The sequence below is a fragment of the Pocillopora verrucosa genome, chromosome 14 (genome assembly GCF_036669915.1).
Source record: "Pocillopora verrucosa isolate sample1 chromosome 14, ASM3666991v2, whole genome shotgun sequence".
Classification (NCBI taxonomy): domain Eukaryota; kingdom Metazoa; phylum Cnidaria; class Anthozoa; order Scleractinia; family Pocilloporidae; genus Pocillopora; species Pocillopora verrucosa.
In genome coordinates, this window is record NC_089325.1 from 20046989 (window position 1) to 20058830 (window position 11842).

General features: G+C 38.5%; 3 non-coding genes across 3 annotated transcripts; 1 reads left to right on the top strand and 2 right to left on the bottom strand.

The window, feature by feature from the left end:
* Positions 1 to 3942: 3942 nt before the first annotated feature.
* On the bottom strand, positions 3943 to 4015 carry Trnai-gau (transfer RNA isoleucine (anticodon GAU)). The gene has a single exon. It is a non-coding gene; the product is annotated as a tRNA-Ile (tRNA).
* A 4958-nt stretch (positions 4016 to 8973) lies between these two features.
* On the top strand, positions 8974 to 9045 carry Trnap-ugg (transfer RNA proline (anticodon UGG)). The gene has a single exon. It is a non-coding gene; the product is annotated as a tRNA-Pro (tRNA).
* A 464-nt stretch (positions 9046 to 9509) lies between these two features.
* Positions 9510 to 9582, bottom strand: Trnav-aac (transfer RNA valine (anticodon AAC)). The gene has a single exon. It is a non-coding gene; the product is annotated as a tRNA-Val (tRNA).
* Positions 9583 to 11842: the final 2260 nt, after the last annotated feature.

The following is an 11842-nucleotide window of genomic DNA, read 5'->3' on the forward strand; positions in this document are numbered from 1 at the left end:
TGTATAACTGAGCTTATTATATAAAACAACATAGCTTTTGCAGGAAAACTGTAGATTACAGGGTCAACCAGATGTACCGCTAGCTGTTCACAAGACTTCACAGTCACTGTTGTTATTTGCCAGACAATTTCAATTGAAAAGCTTTGCATAAGCAAACTTAATAAAATTTTCAAATTAACAAGAAAGAAGATTCTGCCCTTGTTCGGCCCAGAAACCAGGGTCGTATGTAGTCATGTCATGCACTCGATTCACCAGCTCTGCTTCTGTCTTCAACCTTATTCCCGCGTCTCCACGACATTTAAGCCAGAATTTAGGCTCTGAGATTTTTAAATCCTCAGGTTTTCTTCCAAAAAAAGAAGCGCCAGGTATATCGTTTTCCGTAAGAAATGTCAGATTTGAAGTATTCGAAGTACTCGCAGTACTCGTTATTGCAAACGAAGAGGGACGCGTTGCAAAAGTTTAGCCTTTCTGACCTCGTTTTCATGCAACTCGATCCAGGACTCTTGCGCTGTCCGCCATTATGAAAGTCATGCTGGTTTCCTGTAAACTGTTGTCCGCATTGAGTTAAGACTTGAATATCTACAGGTACAGTGGTAAACCATGTTATAAACGGGTTCGGGAATTTTCCCAAATCGTTGAGCGCCTGCTTAGCATACGAGAGGTACTAGGATTGACGCCTAGATTCTCTATTCAGACTTTAGTTTTTTTTGCAATGGTATGTGACTCTTAGTCACCGTTCGTGTACTCTACAAATCTAACATAAAAGGCTTCTACCCAATGGAAGAAATACGTGAATTTGCAAAAAAATACCATATGTCTTCATGAACGCAGGGTAAGTTTAGCATCATTCAGAACGGCAAGTTAAAAGAAGAATAAGAACAATAATGGCCATATGTGGAGAGTCCTGGTTTCGATCCCAGTACATTCCGCTTGCTCAGGGGGGTGCTCTACCACTTGAGGCAATGCTTCAACCAGTTTAGAGATAAATGAATAAAGGGGCAAGTTTCAAAAGAAACTGTAGTGGGAGAATATAACGAGGTAATTTGGTATTAATGATCAATTGAGTTGATAACGTAAATTGGCCACCGTTAAGAGTTTTAAAACTGACGTTTTGAGCGTTCGCGCTTCGTTAGAACGAATGAAACATTAAAGATAGACCAGTTAAAAATTTTGTTTCAGCTCTTTACGTTTCACAAACGTTTTTGAGATTTGGATGTAATCCACCGCAAGTCAAGAAGATTTCAATCTCCCTAGCGGGGAAAGAGTAAAGCTGAAAGGCAAAAACTACTATTAACAGAAAGATTGGGCCATAGTATGCGTGGTCTGTAATTTCCGAAGCTTTGAACCATACGCTGACATCAAACTTAACAGAAGATACAGGGGAAGGCCAAAGTTAAATTCATCGTCATCCCAACTGATAAGTACACCAGTCTTGTGAAGTTGGTTATAAAGTGACTAACGTCGTCGCTCTAATCAACCCGAAATGTTTTAGAAGTTCAGTATGAACACTTTTGAACTTGCAGATACTAAATCTTGGTCAAATAGAACTTTAGGAAAATATGGTAGAGAATAGGATACATCAGAAAACATATAATTTCCATGCCCGCTCTCAAAATGTATGCATAGAATTTGATTCTTTCTGCGGCTTAACATTGTCACTGTAGCTTAATGTACCCAATCAGGGAAATTTGCCCGCAAGATTTCGTGTCCATTTATCTTTGTCGGTAAGCAGAAGGGCACCCGAGAGGTAAGGAGTCACTTCTTCATCCTTACCTTCCTCTCGTCCTTCAGTATCTTCCTGCGTGTTTTGACTAGTCACTCGGTCATGTTTGGCTCGTTTTGTTGTGGAATGTGATGTGAACAGAGTTTTTGTTCTATCTATAGATAAATTTAAGAGATCAAAGTTTTATACGGATGTTTGATATCCAGTCCTACCGAAGAAAATACAAATGAAGATTCAAATTTTCTCTGAAATGACTGCTTTTAATAAATTATTGCATGTGAAATTTATTAATTTATTAATTTATTTATTACTTATTGCGATGCTACGCGCACACGTGTACATGTTGCAGAGCTATTTTTTCATTTCGTTTAAGGTTTCTGTTGGGTGAAGTGAACATTACTTGTGCAAATTCCGAAAAATAATCGCAAGACGGAGGTTGGAAAAGGAAATAAAAGTTCCAGATGTTTCTTCGCTGACAGAAATACGAACACGAATAAATGGTGTGGCAAAGGTGTCATACCAACAAGTTTATTCATGGTCTTTACACGAGCATAAACCTTACGGTCCAGGCTGAGCAGCCACAGTTAAGCGCGTGTTTCAGTTTATCTCAGCCTCAAAATACTCAAAAAGAAAAATTATTATGCAAAGAGGATGGTAATGAAACTTGAATTTCTGATGGTGCAGACGATTGTCACAAAATTTGTTCCTGGCAGGGCTCGAGCCTGCGACCTTCCGCGTGTTTGGCGGACGTGATAAACACTATACTACAGAAACTTGCTAGTACCATATCTTAATGGCATTTTTGTGGCATCTATGCTTTCTGAGTGCCTTCTTCCAAATAAGCTAACGGCAAAATTGAGGAGGGTGTTGTGGGAACAGGCTCGGTGGTTTCTGTCATTCATTTGCTTCTCACTCCTGTTGCTGACTAGCTGATGAAGTTGGGCTGTCAGAGTGTTACGCGGGTTACGCACGCTCAAATTTTTCATTTTACGTTCATGTTTGATTGGAATTCAAGAGTCCAAGTTTCAATTTTCAACATTATAATCATAGACAGCAGAAAGACATCAAAGACGTGGAGAGAACGATTTCGCATAAACGGAACAAACGACAGGATTTCGCGAAATTATTTTAAATTTACTCTATACGAGCAAATTTTGCGTTTATTCGCCAACATGTGCACGCAGTTTTTCATTTCGTTCAGACTGACTTGCAAACCGGTAAGTGTTTTTTAATTTGCCTCAGCCTCAACATATTCAGAAAGAATACGATTTTCACGAAAAGAAGAGTATACTAAGACTTAAATTTACTTTGTTGAATTGGAGTTATTAATTATTCTCAAAAGGAAGAAAACATAATTGACAAAAAGTTGATATATTTAATACAGTTTGTAAGAATAGTAAGGTTGCTTATATTACCGTAGTGTCTGCCCACCCTACAGTCAGAAAAGGCCTTAAGCGTCACTTCTTATGCTTGAAGTCCTAAATTTTAGCGTTTTAAAAAACACTAGATACGAGATTTTAATATTACATTTTTTGGGACACAATACCTCTCTGATATTTTTGTTCAGGAGAGATATTTATTTCGGGAAGGTTTTGAGGGGTATTCCCCTAAGTCAGCTATTTAAAGTATGTACCACGACGGCTCCTGAGTCATTTTGGTCTGAAAATGGGTTTTTCACAAGAAAATATCAACGTAATTGCCCTTTTTACTCCAAATGAATATCAGACTAAATTGTGTATTTAAGCTGATCTCTTAGTGTATTTCACCAACTCTTAACCACGGTCAGATCAGAAAAAGTAGAGGGAAAGCATGAAAATGGGTTTAGGAAAAGGAATGTGTTGGTCTAAATTAGGATTAGGCTTCGAAAAACTTGTTTGCACGTCCCCACAGAGAATTCTTAGTTGTACGAATACCCCTGTTGTGGAAGATTCTTAAACCAATACATTTTGAAAAGTTATCATCAGATGAAAATGAAATAATAATAATAATAATACAACTCATTCATATAGCGCATATACGAAGACTCTATGCGTTTTACAGTGTAGTACACAGAAATAAATAAAATGACTTATAAAAGAAATAACTTAGTCGCTAAAAAATTTGGCCAAAAGAAATGTCTTAAGTTTGGACTTAAAATACCTACACATATATAAAATGGAAAGTCAGTAACAAATACGTCTTTGGTTCAGATGAATTTATTTAAACAAAAAAGTATTCTTTGGTCCGTGTGAGGATCGAACTCACGACCTTGGCGTTATCAGCACCACGCTCTACCGACTGAGCTAACGGACCTTGCACACGAAACTTGGAAATGGTAAACAATTGACATTCTGGGTATCGATCCCGGCACAGTCCTATTTTTCCACCAACCCCGCGCTAAAGCGGATGTGAAAACAACTCAACTAAGACTATTATTATTTGGATCCTTTTCGTGATGTTAGTGCAGAAGGTTTAAATAATCATTACTGTCTAAGTTCCGCACCACACAAAATATGCCAGCGTGTGAACTACCTGCTCCTTGCTTTTCAAGTTGTAAAGAAGATAATGACCTGTTGTCGGGTGAAATTCTCAAAAATAGCATATTCTTCTTTGAATTAGAAGGCACCGATTCGGACGAGACTTCTGCCCGCGATCTCCTGTCCTGCCAACGCCAGCTGAGCTACAGCGCTACGTGCGTTGGTATAGAAAAAAAATGAATAACCTACATTAAGACAATTTAGAAAAGGTAAATATAATCATTTGTCTCACTATGTGGTCAGTATGGTTGTAGATCGCAACGTTTCGAATGCATACTGCTAGTCTTCAGACGATGAGTTTGATTGACTGCGCGTCATCTATATTTTGTTATGCTCAGCTGTGATTGGATGGAATCCCTCGGCTGTGATTTGTACATCTTCAGATCAGGTTCCCTTTGCGGTCCACTGCCGCACAGCTCTCCGGTTGTTGTGATTTTCCACAAGCCTTAACTATTTTCAGATATTCTTCGAGAAAACTGTGAGCCTACGGAAATAAAAAATACTAAGTTACTTTATGGTTACACAACATTGGTCATGCAGTTTTCGATCAAAGCTTCCAGGCATTACTCTTGAGCAAGAAAGAGGTTCACAAAGCGACATAGAATTACTTATGTCTCTACAACCTTAAGTTTTTAAGTTATAATGAAAAAACCCTTTATTTCATTTAATCGATTTGCAAGCACTGTAATTAGTGCATATATCAAGCAAGTAGCGTCTACTCCTCTTGCAATCACAGGAAGAAAAAAATAATACTGACAAGAGAACTTTATGCACAACTTGATAAGTATCAGAAATCAAGCGGGCGAGATTAGTGATTTAAAACAAGGAGTTCGAAAGTGCTATACGGGAATTAAATTCTTGTTTAAAAAAGGTTATCGTTGTGGAGGGGTGGATGCTCAAGGTCTACATATTTACATCTAACAGAGCGAATAAACTCTTTTCCTCGATTAGTTGCGGATCTCGCTTTCTCCTTTTGTACCTCTGCATCGGATTCGTCGCTCCGATGCTCTACCACTGAGCCAAAGAGACTCTACGGTGAGCCAGGTCGATTACGAAGTCCACATGACACGCGTCCTGCATGCTGCCTGGATCAGCAACGTTGATAGCGTCACGTTTCATAATAAGAATAAGAGAGATGGTAAGTTCTGAGCTCGGTAAAGAAATAGAGAAAGATGTTTTCGTCTCGTCACGAGCGTGGGAAGAAGAAAAAAATTCTGATTCTCCATGAGGAAACATGGGGACTCAGAATTGTTTCTTTGTCCCACGCTCGTGATAAGACGTAAGACATCTTTCTCTGTATCAGTGTGTATAAGGGAGTCTTAAAGGAATACTGAAAACTTTAAAGACTCTTTCCTTATGCTAGGACCGTTCGCTCGATCAGTAGGCAGAGAGTGGTGTTGATGACACCAGGTTCGTGAGTTCCAACCTCACATGGAAAAAGGGGGGGGGGGCCACTTTTAAGTATATAAGTTAAACCCCGTCTTGATTTGAAATGTTACTCTCTTATATCTGTTAAAAATCCTTTAGGATGTACTTGATCAACAGCACTCAGCTTCCAAAATTCTCTAGCGCAAATAGTCAAGTAAATTAGAAATGTCGCAGGTGTGCCATTCCTACGGCCAAGTGTTAAATTAGCATATCTGCGCCAATTGCAATTTTTGCAAATCCAAATAATTATGTTTTAAAACACTCTTGTTTTCATAAGAACATTGGAGGTTGGAATACTTACCGTTGCGAGTTGGTTAGGAAAGTTTTCTGTATGTTCGTGCAAACACTGCGGATGACCAGAGGTCATGATTTGGAATTAAATCTTTGCTGAACCCACCACTACTCATGAACACTTTTTGCGTTTCCGCAGCAAAATCTAGGAGTTTTATATCGCTTTGTGAACCTCTATGTCGCGATTATTTGCCGAGATTCGCAGAAGTGGTGATAGTTTCTCTTCAAAGCCACCTCAAACAAAATTTAAATGTAAAATCGTCGCGAAGGAATAAGAATTTGTCTCCTTGTGAGCAAGTCGTACAGGGAAGGAAAGAGGTTGAAGTAAGATGGGTTAGGGTAAGTGACTGAATGCAACAGTGGCTCTTGCAATATCAAAACTTCCCCGTTTATCGGAACTTCTCGATCTTCAGGGCTATGGTATATAGTCTCAGAGTATTCATTCACACATTTTATCTAATTAAGATCTTTTTTGTCACTCATATAGTCTCAGAGTATTCATTCACACATTTTATCTAATTAAGATCTTTTTTGTCACTCATGGAAAATGAATTTGGAGCATTTCCAGGACATTCATTGTGCCCTTTTTTCAGACCCGTTACACTCATTATGCATTTCCTGCTGGTCTTATACTACAATTGGCCTGTTGATCTAGTGGCATGATTCTCACCTCAGGTGCAAGAGGTCCCGCGTTCGACTACCGGACGTGCCCCTATTGCCTATGCATAATTGCAGTTTTTGTTTCTCTATTGACTTACTTAAAGATCTAGGATAGACTATCCAGAAAGATGACTCCTATCCAATTACTCTCCAATTACTTTCTTTTTCAAGTTTGTTTTAAATCACATTCAATTAATATAATTTTCAATAGCGACGGTTAAAACCAATATAACTGTTTTCCGTTTTTTCTTGGCGCGCACACATCCCAATTTTCTAACATTTGTGAAGGACATCAGCAAAAGTTCTGATTTTGTCTTGAGGTCTTTTCTTTGAATCGAATATTCAAACAGCTATTCACCGTCGCCATAGAAAATTGAATTAATAAAACAATTGTTGGAGAAAATTTAATTGGGAGTTCGAAGGGAACATTATGTTCTTAGACACAGTTTCAAAATGGTCTTTATCTTCCCCATCATTTCTTGAGCAAGTTAATTGATAACGATACACGTTAGTTCTAAAAGTAGCTTAAGCCTCGGTATGCTCTTGGTGATCCTTTCCTAGGACATTTGGGGCCGGTTATTTACACGAGTTCCAACCGCGGTTATACGCAACCAGTAGGCCTCAGGGATTCTCCATAAGGGGGGTTGATTTAATTGAATAAATGTCCCTCCACTATCAGCTTTCGGCCCTCTTGACACTATTTACAAAAATAAATGTTGAGATAAAAAGTTCGGCTAAAGTGAAGATGGCTTAGAACGCGGTTTTGTTTAACAGCGGCTAAACTTTGCATAAATAACCAGCCGAAAGAGACATTACGAGGCAAGCTTTTTTCAGAGAATAAACAATAGAATAAAGGCACCAAATGGAGAATCCGGCTATCGATCAAAGGGTCAACGGATTTTTTTCTTTAGATAGGTTGTTCTTCGCGTAATAAAGTAGCCTTGCACGTCTCGTTAGAATGTCGTTAGAAATTATAACAGGGTAATTTGGTACTATCAACTGAGTTATTAACGCAAATTGGCCTCCGTTAAGAGTTTCAAAGCCGACGTTTAGAGCGTTAGCCCTTCGCCAGAGCGAGTGAAAGATTAAAGATAGACCAGTTAAAAATTTGTCTCAGCTCTTTGCCTTACACAAACTTTCTTCAGCTTTGGATATAAACAGCTCCAACTCAATGAGATTTAAATCAAAAAGTAAGGTTAAAAGGCAAAAAAATTGCCGCTAACAGCAATAATGGGCAAAGGCATGCGACGTCTGTAAGCTCAGTCGGCAGAGCTAGGTGTTAATAACGCCAAGGTCGCGAGTTCGACCCTTACACCAATTTTTTTCCTCATCTCTCAAACTGTTGTTATCCTTATATGTTATGAAATTCCATCACAATGTACCTCATCGAGGCAGTAACACTTGACTACCAAAATTCTCTTCGTGCACAGTAAATAATTCATGAAGCGACCAATTTCGCTCCAATCAACCCGAAATCTTTTAAAAGTTCAGTAGGAACACTTTTGAACTTGCTGATAGATCATTTGTTGTGGCTTATTATTACAGATGCTCAATCTTGGTCAAAAAGTTTTTTAAGAAAATATGCCAGAGAAATGGAATCAGCAGAAAACGTATTATTTCCATTCCCGCCATCAAAATGCATGCACACAATTTGATTCTTTCTGCAGCTTAGCATCGACACTATAGCTTAATGTACCCAATCAGGGAAATTTTTCCGCAAAATTTCGTGTCCATTTATCTTTGTTGGTATCCTTATATTTCTCTCGTCCTTTAGCATCTTCCTGTGTGTTTTGACCAGTCATTTGAAGAAACTCGGGTTATGTTTTGCTCTGGGTGACATTTGATTTAAAAATACAACAGAATAGGCTCTACAAGCTTAACACCTTACAGGACTGTGGCCACCTAATCTTCTGGCCAGCGGTAGAATCTGTACAATTAGGATTTGCTCTTGGTCTGGAAAGAAAAAGTTATAAATGTCTCGGATAGAGATTTTATTCAGATAAAGTACAGACTTTTCGAGTAAAGGATCTCTACCGGAATGGAACTCCTCTATCCTACCGAAGTCTTGCGAGAGACAAGATGAGGATTGAAGGCTTGCGCAACTTTTCCGCTTGTATCTGGAAAACACCACTTTCTTTGGAACTACTGTAAGTAAAGTTAACTGAAGTTAACTAATCGTAACTCTTACAATTACATTTGCCGGGGCAATTGGAATAGATTGTACCTACTCTCAGACGACAACAGGGAAAATGGAATAGACTACTAACATGGACGACCGGTAAGGAGAGATCATTTGTCTGCACACCTGCTACCACCTACGTATCAAAACAATGATAATAATTTTTTTTTCTACCTGGCCTGTTGGTCTAGTGGCATGATTCTCGCTTTGGGTGCGAGAGGTCCCGGGTTCGACTCCCGGACGGGCCCGTTTTTTCGTGGACTATGATATGTACATAGTTTTTGTTCCTACACTTAGGTAGGTGAAGACGAAGGAAAGAAAAATCAGACAAAAGAACTTCAAAAAAATTGTTTCATTACAAACTTTTCAATATTTTTTAAAATGATGCCAATGCAATTCAATATTTCTTATGAGCAGTATTCAAAATGTAAATGAAGTTGTTTTTGTGTAGGTATTTTGATGTGCAGACACAGCAATTTTAACCAAATTGTTGAAAGGCGACATGTAGAAATTCAAGATGACAAATTACACTTCAACAGTACCGATCAATAGTCATCAATTGCTGTCCTGTCGTTTGTTAATCTGAAGTCTGCATGAGCATAAAAAAAAAACCGCTCTGACTGACTCGCAAACCGGTAGGTGTTTCTAAGTTTACCTCAGCCTCAACATAATCAGTGTCTGCCCATCCTCCAATTGAAAATATAACCGTAATTGTTTCTGGCAGGGCTCGAACCTGCGACCTTCCGCGTGTTTGGCGGACGTGATAACCATTACACTACAGAAACCTTCAAATCAATTTTTTTAGAATTATAGTTTTTTTTAATCCAAAAAAAAAAAAAAAAAAAAATAAATGAATAAGCAACAAAGAAAAACATACAAAGTGATTCACATGTAAATTAAACTCTCCCTAATAAGAAGATCTCGCGGTGGAATTTTTAAGGAAAAGTGGACTCATTCGAAGTGCAAAAAAGCCTTCCCTAAATGATTATCCATTCAGACAAGCCTTTGAAAATATGAATGAAGCAGTACATATCAATTGAACAAGCATGTTTTTAGGCATCCTACTGAAGAGTAGCGCAGTCATGTTATCTTTTTCTTTATGCTTTCAAATTTTACTATTTTTCGGTAATACAATTGGCAGATAATCACCATGGAAGTGAACAAATATTACCTAGGGTAGGCCCTCGATTAGATTTTTTTTCTTATCCGACTTTGGCTGCCTGGATAAAAACGTGATTTCGGATATCTTTTGGTATATCCTATGTCAGGGGAATGTTCTCTTCCATTCCATTGTTTCTTTTGTAGTCTTGAGTGCATCTGCAAAGTATTCTCATTGACTTTGCGTTAGAAACGATAAGGTTCCCGACCACTTAACTTTGCCTCTTTTCCGAGGTGGGGGGAAGTCTGGATACAGGTGAAACAGCTGCTTTAGCCTGGTCTTTTTTTTAATGTCTTGCATAACTTTCTTAGTCTGGGCGATATGAGATGCTGAAGGTATTAATAATGTCTTTGTTGCTGTTTGTCGTGTCAAAGAACGATGGTCATATGGCTATGGATTGTTCCACTTCAGTAATATTTTGTCTTATTTTGGGAGTATCTATAGGGTGTGGTAAATATTTTACTTTAATTTATTCCAGCAATCCGTATATGGAAATGATCACGTGATTTATCATTTTGCGTAATTTATATAACCCGATTCGCGGGAAAAATAATCGTGTAAGTCGTATGAAAAATCAATACGGACAAATAAACATGTGTTGTGTTCACTACATAGGGGATAAAAGCAATTTCAAAAAAAAAAATAGGAAAAGAAAAAGAAGTAGATTACATCAGTTGTGCTGTTGGTCATGCCTAACGTGCATGCGTTAACGTTTCATTGATGACCGGAAACTATGATCAAGGGCCTAGGAATACAAAGTAATCACGCCCATCAGTATTGTACCTTACTTCAAAAAATCCTGAAATAGCCTAGGCTTGTGGTGACTATTGCTTGTCTAGTAAACTTGCGGTTCCAAATTCTATCAGCGCCTTTTTTAATTGAGAAAATCTCCCTGACGTTAGCGGAAACTATGATCAAGGGCATAGAAATACAAAGTACTCTCGCCCATCTGTATTGTATAAGGGGGGTAAGTTCCTAAAGAAACTGTGGTGTTGCTTCGGTGAGAGAGTATAGCAGGTAATTTTGTGTTAACAACTGAGTTGAAAACGTAAATTGGCCACCGTAAAGAGTAAAAAAAGCTGACGTTTCGAGCGTTAGCCTTGCGTCAGAGCGATTGGAGGAATTGTGGGTTGTGTGTGGGTTTTTTATGTAGAAAGTGGAGCTACGCTATTGGAGGGAGTATGGTGACGAGAAAACAAGAATAAATTAGTTGAATGAAAAGCGCTCGTTGATACCGTGGGGATTAAGAGTGCCGATTTGAAAGATAAATTTTTGTTCTAGTGTTTTGCGGCTTTCTGAACCGCCTAGATATAAGGAAAGGCCGCAAACTGCCATATATTGTTTAGAATGATTAGGGAGATTAAAGCGTCTAGCGACTGGTTTGGATGCGTCCTTGTCATTTCTTGCCATCTCGCGCAGGTGTTCTCGGAATCGGTCACCTAGTCGTCATCCTGTTTCACAAATGTATAACTTATTGCAATAAGTGCAAGAGGGGTAGGCACTAAAAAGTCTAAAAAAACGCAGACATCTAGTCATTAAAGCGGCCGAAAAAAAGCGGCGCAGTTGTTGTTTGGCGGACCGACCTCTACCAAAGAGAAGCTTTGCGGTAACTTTCTGACACCTCCTATTATGCTAAAGTCGACAAAGATCTCTTTTTAATGAACCAAACATTGTCAAAAATACCACAAACCTAACAACCCAGGTCGACCCATCGTTCTGCCTGCAGTTGTCCCACCGAACTTATTTCCAGTTATTTAGACAAAATTATGGCACCTATCGTCAAAACTTTACCATCTCACACGAAGGACAGCCAACAGGCAATTGAAATTTTTCGTGACTTTAATATCTTTGGCCAAAAAAAACTTATTTTCACTATGGATATTACA